This window comes from Mastomys coucha, unplaced genomic scaffold, assembly GCF_008632895.1.
Source record: "Mastomys coucha isolate ucsf_1 unplaced genomic scaffold, UCSF_Mcou_1 pScaffold7, whole genome shotgun sequence".
Lineage (NCBI taxonomy): Eukaryota > Metazoa > Chordata > Mammalia > Rodentia > Muridae > Mastomys > Mastomys coucha.
This window is the reverse complement of record NW_022196913.1, coordinates 35,964,442-35,975,229: the sequence shown is the minus strand read 5'-3', so window position 1 is coordinate 35,975,229 and position 10,788 is coordinate 35,964,442.

The window sequence follows — 10,788 nt, the reverse complement described above, 5'->3', positions numbered from 1 at the left end:
AAAAAAAAAAAAAAAAAAAAAACTCGGACAGAGTGGACACCAGGTCCTTTACTAGAAGATGGGTTTGAGAGCCTGTGAAAAAGTGTGTGTGACTCACTTTTCACCTCGGTTCCTCCGATTTCTGGTAATCTTTAACACCAGGACTTGCTGGGAGTCCCTTTTGGTTTACCGACTTGAACCTTCCTTCCTCACTAACACACACACACACACACACACACACACACACACACATCACCTCTCCCTTAGTAGATAAGGATGCTGATTTATATAGTAGGCACAGCTCTGGGTTGCTTGAACATACATACATACATATATACATACATGTAATTTCAAAATGGGCATTTATAACAAAGGAAGAGAAAGACCTGTTTCTAGAATTCACATACAAACACCACACATACACGCACACACACACACACACACACACACACACACACACACGGTCACGGGCAAGCGGTTGCGTTCTGGTCTAGCACAATCTGGGCTTACTTGATCCCGGTTCCCAGATGTTTGCAAGACTAAGGGCACTGTTGGACTGGGAGAAGTACCGGAGTCAGCAGTTGATTCCTAAAGATTCTTGGATGTGGTGAGAGTATAAGCTACACGTCTTAAAATATAATAAATTCGTGTCTCCTTCTAGCCCAGCACACCCACGGCTTCACCAGCTCCGGACGCTGTGGCTTTAAGTCCTGGGTCTGGCCCTAGCTGGAGTACAATTAGAAAGTGATCGTCCCCTACACCTTGGCATTTGGTTCTTAAGTTGTGTGTGCACAACCAGCTGTGCAGTAGGATGAACGCAGCTTTTAGCAATTTCGCAGCTTTTAGCAACTTGTTTGTTTTCTGATTGTGGGGTTTCCACATTCCAGCGGGCGGGGTTCTGCAAGAGACAATGTGTTGGACTACCCTCCCCCAGTCCCCAGTTGCTCCCCAACCCCCAGCCCATAGAAATGTAAACAGTTTGTTCTGTAAATAACAAATCGAACAGCAGTGGTGTTTTCTGTTGCCCTCCGGTTTTGGATATAAAATTTGCCATTGTGAAATTCGTATTTGGCACGCGGGGGGGGGGGTCAGTTTTACAAAGATCAACTTTCCACGGTTGGGCGCTGGATAATCGCCAGGAAAAGATATTTGCATTTGGTTTTTATATGCTTACTCGGAAGCAAGCCTCCAGTGAACGGTTTGATTGTATTTCAAGCGCTCAGTGTTTTATTATTGTTGTTGCTAGCTGTTGTTTGAACATGAAGATGCAGTGGGGGGGGGGGGTGCAAGATAAAGTTTTCACTTTCATGTTGAAGTTTTGGATGCCCCTTTTCTGCTGTCCCACGGGCAATCACTCTGCTGCCTCCCCTACAACCCATGATTTGATTGGGAGAAATACCGCAGGACCCCTTGGGCATCTTTTTTGACACCTTGGGTACTTGCAGCTTGAAAGTCCCCGCAGGCGACAGCAGTAATGAATGTTTGGTGGAATGGTGGCTGGGCGCAGCCGACCTTCGTTCCCCTCTCTGACCCTTCAGGAGAGGTTACAATTCCCCAGGCCTAAGGAAGGGATCTTAGCTTTGAGAAAGAGGCATGACGTCATGGTAACGGGTTTAAAAAAAAAAAAAAAAAGAGAGGCCTCTGTGGGCCCCTCTTGCACAAAAGCACCGGGAAGCGGGATGTGGCGAGAGCTTCTGGAATGCCCGGATTGGGGACGTGGTGACACCACAGGAATGGGGAGTGGGGCCAAGGGCCAGCAACACCGAGGCTGGTCACCAGAACCTGGAAAAGCTATTTTCCGACTTCTAGTTAAGGGAGTAAGGATTGGATGGAGAAAGGAGTTCAGAGATCCAATCCCGCAGGGTGTGAAGCAGATCGACTTGTGTTCCCTATGCGGTACCCTCCAGGCCCCACTCAGTCCAGGCCTCTGATTTTTCTGCCCATTTGTGTAGTTTCATTCTCTTGTTTCGGTGGTTAGCCTTGGAAGCCCCTGCGTGTGCATCGAGGGTCAGGACTAGTTGTACCCGAAGCGGTACAACCTTCCACTGCTCCCCAGGAGTGGGAGCTGGGTCAGTAGAGGTGGCTTACCCCGCTGGAAGACCAAGTGGGCCATCGACAGTGTGCATGGGAAACTTCCCACGAGGTTACCACGACAGACAAGTAGGGCAAAGTCAGTTTGGAGGTGTCTTTCAACTATTTAAAGAATTCCCTTAGTTCTCCATTTGGCCCTTTTCCTCTCCTGAAGTCCGTGGGAGGGGAGGATGTCCTAGGGTCAAAGTCGGTTATTCGTTATCAAACCATCAGGTGGCACGTAGATTTTTGTCATCGGTGTGACTTTTCACCAGAGGGAGGAGTCGTGCGGTGGGCATGAGGGGTGGGCAAACACCTGGGTGGCTATGAATTCCTGCAATCGACTTCCTCCGTAGGAGACTTGACAGCAGAACATTCATAACGGATTCCTCTAATTCAAACGACTTCTACAAAAATAAAAATAAATAAAAATAAATAAAAAACGGGAAAAAAGCGTTTGTCTTTGATTACTTCGAACACAAAATGATTACCTTGCTTATCTGTATGGTTGAATTAATCAGATAGTCGCCCATTTAGACATAACCCTCCGCGAGAAGTTTGCACGAGATAATTTAATGACATCTCCCAAGTTCTCAAAGTTAGTCTTCTTGGCCTCTCTAATTGCTTACATGGACAGAGAAAGCCAACACCTGCTCTTTAACCCCTGGGATGGACCCACTTGTCAGCCCTCTACAGGAAAGCTCCACTCTTCCTGAGCGGTTCCCGGTTCAGAGCCGAGTTGAGGTTCAGAGCCGAGTTGAGCTGTAAAGGGGCCACAAAGCATGGGAGAAATGAATCTTTAACTTTGGAGCCTGGTCACCAAAGAGCCAGATGAAGAGCCAAACTGCCCCCTATTTAAAAAAATAAAAAATGAAAAATAAAAGAATAACAATAAAATTTGAAAAAGGGGCGGACGATGGGAAAGGATGGATTGTGTATACCGGCATAAGCCCGCGCCTTGGTTCCTATAATCCAGATTCCCAACAGACTCATGGTGGCAGCCAACTTTAGGGCCTGGGAAGGCAGAGGCCTCTTTATTTCCCAGCCTCCCCACATCGCGGGTGATCTGTAAAACGCAAGCAGGTCCCCAGACCCGGGAGACTTGCGCTGCCAGAATCTACCCGGTGCGGGCTGGCGCCGACCGTCGGGCAGTGGGGCGAAGGCCAGCACCTTCCCCCAGCTGCACAGGAAACTTTGCCCTTTAGCACCCACACCCCTGGGCCATAGATGTTGAGAGAAATGCTGTGCTCTGAGGGACAGACCCTCAAAACGATTCGGGATGCCCAGTGAAGATGGCTGCACCTTGCAGACTGAGGGCTGGTCCCAAGTCGCCTGCCAAGATCCCCGGCACCAGTGCTACAGTGGATCGTTCTTCCTGACTCCCAGGGCGCCCTTCGTTAGAGACCCCTAGTCTGCCGCCTGCAATCCCAGCTGGCCCCGGCTCTGGGACGCACCCCATATAGTGCACCTCACTGTACTCTGGGCCAGCAACTGTGGAGATCTAGAGTGCACAAGAAGCAGTCGGTCTCACAGTCCTCATTTTCGGGGGCGGTGGGCACTCGCGGTGCACTGGGCTAAAACTGGCTCTTAAAGTCTTAAGGTACAATACAAAAAGTTAGCACTTGACTCTGCGAGGCGAGCCCTGCTGGATGGATATCTGATGCTCCCAGGCGATTGCAGATAGGAGGGGTGACACGAGGACCCGCAGCCTCTTCCCTCCTCTGCAGCTTTCTACTGCCCAGGAGGCAAAGGCAAGAAAGGAGGGAGCGCATGGAAACCCAGGGCCACTGGGCAGCTCCGAGCCGAGCTCTCCGGGTTAGGTGCACGGATCCCTGGGCCAGTCTTCCTCCTCGGGAGCTGAAAGCGCGGGCTCCCAACACTGCGCGTGCTCCGAGCGCCCCCTGCCGCCCACTGCTTCACCTCCGTATTGCCTCTTCGGTCCAGAGGCCGGCGAAGGACAGTCCCTTTCCTTCTGTAGCCTCTGGGGGAAACGGGTTGGCCGAGGACCTCGAGGCTGGAAGGAAGCCCCATGAGCTCTAGCTCCCTATTTTCGCGAGCAGCAACTTTCACTTCCCCAGAGACCCGGAGAGACTAGTCCTATCCCGGTGAGCATCCCCGCAGGCAGAGATCTGGGATATTCTTCCTAGAGCCGGAAGTGACCTGAGATTGGGGCTCTCAGCCACCGGCGACACATTCCTTCCAGAAGGCCCCTTTAAATTGATGTACACATTACAGAAAAAGCAAAGCCGCTTCACCGAGAGAATTACTTTCTGAGAGATGCCAAGGAATGCATTTACTGGCCGCCAGGTCTGCCAATAAAAGTTGCAAATGAAGACTGCTGGTTTCCAGGAAAATGTACTTGTGTTTTTAAAACACTCCTTAGTCTTAATTACCAAAAACTGAACCTCCAAAGAACCGGTTTAAAGAACAGGACTAGTGAGTGGCAGTGATGGTGGCTGCTGGTGAGGTCTCACACCCCCGCATGCATTTACACACCCGAACTCACCGCGTGAGAACAGACCATGCACACCTACGGCTTTACCAATGCAGAGGCGCGCCAGTATTTACATACTCTGCAGACATAGACTCAGGCTCAGCGCTGGCACCTGAGGAGGTATGCATTGGGATTAGTGAGTGCTGTTTAGTTTGGAAGTGAAGCTGTAAGAAAAGACAAATACAGAAGCAAGCGGCCACAGAATAGTAGATAGAAATAAATGTGTGCAAAGAAAGGAGACACTTGAACCATAGTATTTAGCTATGGCTTTCACAATCCCTTTTCTTTAACACCAACAAAATATAGCAATGTATCCAGAATCAGTCAATCTCTCTCTCTCTCTCTCTCTCTCTCTCTCTCTCTCTCTCTCTCTCTCTCTCTCTCTCTCTCTCTCTCTGTGTGTGTGTGTGTGTGTGTGTGTGTGTGGGTGTGTGTGTGTGTGCCATTGAATTCTGGGCCTCCAGCTTGCTGATCCCTAGATGTAATCATGGATTACACACCAAATTACTTTTAGGAAAGATCTCCTTTTGTTTGAGGACACAAAGACCCCAGCTGGAATTTTAAAATCTCTCTCCATCCAACCAGTGAAGCAGCTATTTTTTTCCTCCCCAAAGCTTGGTTTAGGGTATCACTCTAATGCCAATGAAAGGCGAATTTGTTTGATAGGCTGTGTCTCTCTTAAGCACAGACACTAATAAGCACACTAATAAGAATACTTAAGATGCTTGGAGCACTTACGTTGTCATCCTGCCAAGTGCTACAAATAAGCACTCCATTTAACCCTCACAAGGACCCTGACATTGATGCTATTATCTGCAACTTACACATGAGAAAAGGGAAGCTTAAGGAGAATAAATAACCTGCCAACAGGATATATAGCCTCCCAGATTGACTCATTGAGTCTGGAGGACCTTAACATGCCCCTTGTAAATACAGAGTTTATGTGCCAACAAGAGAGGGAAATCTAAATTAGTAAGTGTCACAAATGGCAAATTTCTACCTTTATTTCACATGCCAATCTTTAAGTACATTTCAGGTCAATGATACATTTACTAAACAACATGGATGTGGAGCATTTTTTTTTTCCTGTAGCATGATTCTAGCAGCTGGGGACATAACAGATACCCTTTACGAGACCTTTCTGTGAGGTTGTATTTAAATAACTGTGGGAAGAATTCCTATACACATCGGTACTTAATGTATTGTGTCTATGAAGTGTATCGGACTTGGGCAGGACTTGTTTATCTACACACTTATCCATGATTTCAGAACTACTCACACTAAGAGATATAAACCAGACCCAGGTAAATCTAGAAAGTAAAAGTATGCCCATGTGTAGATGCTTATTTACATTAGTGATCAAACTCAGGACCACACATATTAGGCAAGGGTCCTATCCACTACGTTGCCCAGGTTGTCTTTGAGTTCAAGATTCTCCTGCCTCTGCCTCCTGAGCCTGGGTAAATAAATGAGAATCTTGATAGCAGTTGTATTTTCTCACTCTTTGGAAGCTATTAGGTGGCTCCCCCTATTTGGTTGCTTCAAGGTTGTTCTCCAATGAGCATAGCAAATGAAGAATAAAGGTGCACTCCTGCACCTCCCCCCCCCCAGCTTTATGGTGTCTCTTAGCAACAGCCACTGATCTCAGGGACCAATCAGACAGGGCCTTGCAAGTAGGCAGCTGCAGAACCTGAAGGCAAAGTTGGGAGTATTCTTCTCAGTCCTTACTACAAAATTCAGACCAAGGGGCTTGGCAAAGCTTGACCGGCAAAAGCTGTGGCTATCCCTAGGGCCGCGGGACCGCAGGACCTCATGCCAGAACTACTCCACCCCTGCCACCAAAATGATCAGAGTAAGACGGTTGACATCACAAGGAGGGAAACTGAGGCTTGGAAGAGTAAGCTGGCCCATAATAAAGTGGGATCCTACTCAGTACTAGCAAAGCCTAGCGCAGCTTTGCCACAGCACGTCGACCTTCGATCCCACCAAGGCTTTAGGGTCTGGTGCAGGTGGAGACCTTGGGTCGCTTGGGGGAACAGAGTGGAAGCAGAGTACAGAAATGGTGAAGGATGCAAAGGAGAAAAGGTGAACGGAGAAAGGGCACCGAGGCCTTTCCTGGGAAACCCTCTACTGCTCCCCTAGGGTTTGGTCTTCCTCTGAGTCTGGGTCTGGAAGATTGTGCCAAAGGCTAAGAGTGGAGTGAAGGCACGGGGGCAGATGGTCTCCTAGACCTCAACTAGGTCTACACTCCAGTGCAATGCTGAAGTGCAGGCGCTTGCCCACTATATAGCCGAAAGGACAGCAGAGGCTGTGGGCCAGTGTATGTGTCAGGGGGTGTGGGGACCACTGTAGTGATGTCCAGGGAATCTAAAAGGCCCCGTGAGCCCCAGTTCTCATCCATTATATTTCTTCACTACTGGCCAATACAGATTGTGGCCACCACCAGGCCAGACTCCCCAAGGAGCGCCCCAGGTCCTTGCAGACTGCTATGACAGTCTAGGACTGCCCTGCTTCTCTTCAAGCCCAGCAGGCTGGTATCTGACTGCCTTTGTCTGCCACAGCTTGGAGGAAGGTCCCTTTGCCGGCGGCTGTTGTGTTCACACAGGCCGCAGGCATGCACTCGGAACCCGGAGCAGGACCTGTGTTTAGTCTACCTCGCTGACGTCCTTCCTGAACAGATGGGAAAAGGAAACGAGTCTCTTAGCCATTTCTGCCTCGCGGTACCTCTGCTCATCCATCATTTTCTCACTTAAAGTCACAGGATGGCAAACTCCTGCCTCACTATTGGGCAGATTGGGGGCTGGGTCGCCAGGGAGCGGCCAGGCTGGCTGGGTGCTCTCTCCCTCCTTCCTTCAACACAAAGGTTTACATTATTGGCTCCCCCAGTGATGAAACAGGCACCAGATTAGATAACGCTAAACGTGCTTTCATAAGGTGCCAGGATGGCCCACGGGACCGGCTCCTTCAATTTGCCAGAGTGCATGCTACTACTCAATTTGTTTTCAGGTGATTATCTCCTTTCACAAACAGACAGCACAGAGGCACCCTGTGACTGACTAGGGAGAAGCCCACCATTGCCCAAAGCCCGAAAAATTACTCACCCAAAAGGAGCAAGTTGCCATGAGCCGCTGACTTCTGGGAGCTGGCCTGGCAAGCCTGATTGTTTTGCTTCTGTGTGTGGCAATTCCACACAGTGCCGGCTGCCCTAAGACACACAACATAGTAGTTTTCATTGTTTGTCTTTATGAGTATTTGCTATCAAAGATGATTTGTTAGACCTATTTGTTTTAGTAAGGAACGTGTCCAAAGGCAGGCTGACTCGGCGCTGGGAAATGTTTTGGCAGTGGGCAGGGAAGGCCTGTGGAGCCAGCCCTCCTGACAGAGAGGCCAGCTTACGCTCACATTTTGTTTAGTATCAGTGCATTGTCTACTGTGTGCTGGGAGCAAGCTAGTTTTCTAGTAAAACACCACTGTCATTCATGCCAGCTGCTTTTCTTTTTCTATAGAATGGGCTCATAGATTCAGTCATGTTCCACACTGCTGTGTTCACTCATTTTCAATGGTTTTTTGTTTTTGTTTTTGTTTTGGAGATTATAAGAGATTTGGGCAGAATGTACTTCAGTGGTAGAGATGTGTATGTGTGTGTGTATGTGTATTTACTCGAGTGAATACACACATATGCATATTAGATATGATAGTCTATGCACTGAGGAATACAAGCAGGAAAAATACAAAAAGAATTAAAAAAAAAATCAAGTCCTTGGCTTCTCCAGTGGTAAAACTTCTTCCCTAGCTTGTGTAAGCCCCCGAGTTTCTATAACACTACAAAAACTATAAAACTGCAAAAAGATAAAGAAAAAAATTAAATACCAGGATGCTAACGCATGGTGATAGCCAGTTTTTACTTGTAAATGGAAGTTGAAAATGAAACCAGCACCGCCTATTTTTCCTGAGTTGAGTTTGGCAAATTTTGTGTTTCCCTGGTGATAGTCTCTTCCCCGCCTCTTCCTTTCTTGACAGCTTGTACATCAGCAGTCTGATGATATCTATATAGCCCGCCGATTTCCAGGAGAATCAGTTATCAGATGGTGTTGACAGTCTGTTGTAAATCTCATAAAAGAAGAGTTGGAGCTCATTTTGCAGCTCTGCCGGACATTTTCCAAGAAAGTATTTAGAACCCAGAGAGCATTCCGAAACAGATCCAAGGGACATTAGATGCAGGTCAAGTGCTGGCTTCAGAAGTACTTGGCAATGCTTTCCCATCTACCCACCAAACAAACATCGTGTCTATATTTGGGGAAAAGAATGTTTGGTGAGTAATGTTCTCTTAGGAAATTTTATGGAGTTTTGAGTCATTCACCCGAATGTACATCTTGATAGGTTTTAGTAATCATCCCCCATGGGCCCCATTTCTGACTATTTGCTGCCATTAAAAATTCTGCTGAGCAGATGTGGAGGAGCTGCGGAAGGTAAGGAGGAAGATGGGGCTAGAAGGATCAAGGGTGGTTCCAACGCTGTGTTTAGGCATCAAAATGTCTTCTGCAATGCGCCAATACAGGTAGTGCTGGCGTTTTCATACGTCACATTGAATAAAGCAGAACAGTGTAAGATCCACGTTTCTGAAGGAAACACAACGGGTACATTTTCCTTTTTTCATTGACTAATTATTTTGTGGATGTCAGAAACCAACACTGTTGGAGTTGGTTCTGTCCTCTCATGTGGGTCCTGAGGGTGAATGAGCTCAGGGCATCAGGCTTGGCAGCAGGCACCTTTAGCAGATGCATTTTGTCTTGCTGGCTGGGTGATTTGTGATACCAATTTCTCATTACAGAATGGGGAGGATGGGAATTCTCTCACAATCTGCATGGTTTGTTAGTAAGCATCTGAGGCAGACTCTGAAAGGCAAGTGTAGGGTTTCCTAGGTAGGAGTCCTTACGACTGGGCACAGGAGAACACAGGGTATTCCCCTTACCTGAATTACTTTCCTGGGATAGTAGGGGGTTATCGTTCAAGCATGACCCTCTGCTTTTGAGGGGTTAAGAATTAAATCTGGGGTCCCCAGGCTCTGTCCCTGGAACATACCCCCGCTGCTTTTGTTCTGTTTTCAAAAGCTACCTGAAGTCTCTGGATTATCAATGCATGTTATTCTGGCTTTCTTTCATTCATCAGAGACTCTGGGCCCTAGGAAGGAAAGTGGGCAAGAGGGGGTAGCCACCCACCGCTTCTCATCCTTTCTGTGGCCAGCTGATCCCGTTTGCAGAGACACTGTCTCTTCAGTTGTAACCTGAACATGGGGTTCAGCGTAGTCCTTGCCATCAGGAACTTGGGGTACACTGGGCAGTGTGGTCCTTTTGGAACTAAGGCCCACACCTAGCAGAAACATCTGGAACATTTTTTTTCCCTGAGGAGAAGGAGGAGACCCCCCTACCCCCGGCAGCAGCATTCTGGATGATGTAGCAGGTCCACTCATCCAGCAAGTGCGGGGCCACAATTTGGTGCCACGACTTAGAGCCTTCATTCTAAGGGCCCTCACCCCCTCTTGGGGAGAGCGTGGGTGTTCTTTATGAATAGTTTCCATCTGGGCATGAAGCTCTAAGATCCTGATCCAAAATCTGCCTACATACAGCACGTGCTATGTAAGGCCATTTTCTTTTTTGAAGCAGATCCAGAACAATACACACAATGAACCACAGGCAGGACACCTATAGGGAAAAAAAGCTTGCCCCAGTAATCTCAGTGGAACTAAGTGGTAGGCTGGCCAGGCCAATCTCACAGAAAACGAACCCGTCCCCAACTAAAGTGGCAGTGGCAGTGAGGTGTTCCAGGGGCTCAGGCTACAATGGGTGAACGTAGCATTATTAGTCTTTCTTCTACAAGGCCCTGGTGGCCAGATAGGCACAAGGCCCAGCATGAAGTGCTTAGCTGTGCCTCCATTTACATTGACATGTGTGTCTTACTGAAATCACGATACAGTCTCAGTGGGGGAACCTTCAAAATATCCCCGAAAAGAGAAATTTCCAAGGTAGGAAATTTTAAAATGAAGATTATGATGAAGGAGAAAAGGTTCTCTGGCTTCCCAGCTAGACACTGAGGGTTACTGGAAGCAGAGCATCTGTGGAGGGCTGGGAACACAGTCCTTCACCTAGCTCAGTGGCTACTTAGATCTGCAGGTGCACAGAAATTACCAGTGCACGTGATATCCTCATCTACCGTAGTGTGCGCTGGACTGCATGCAACTGAGAGAT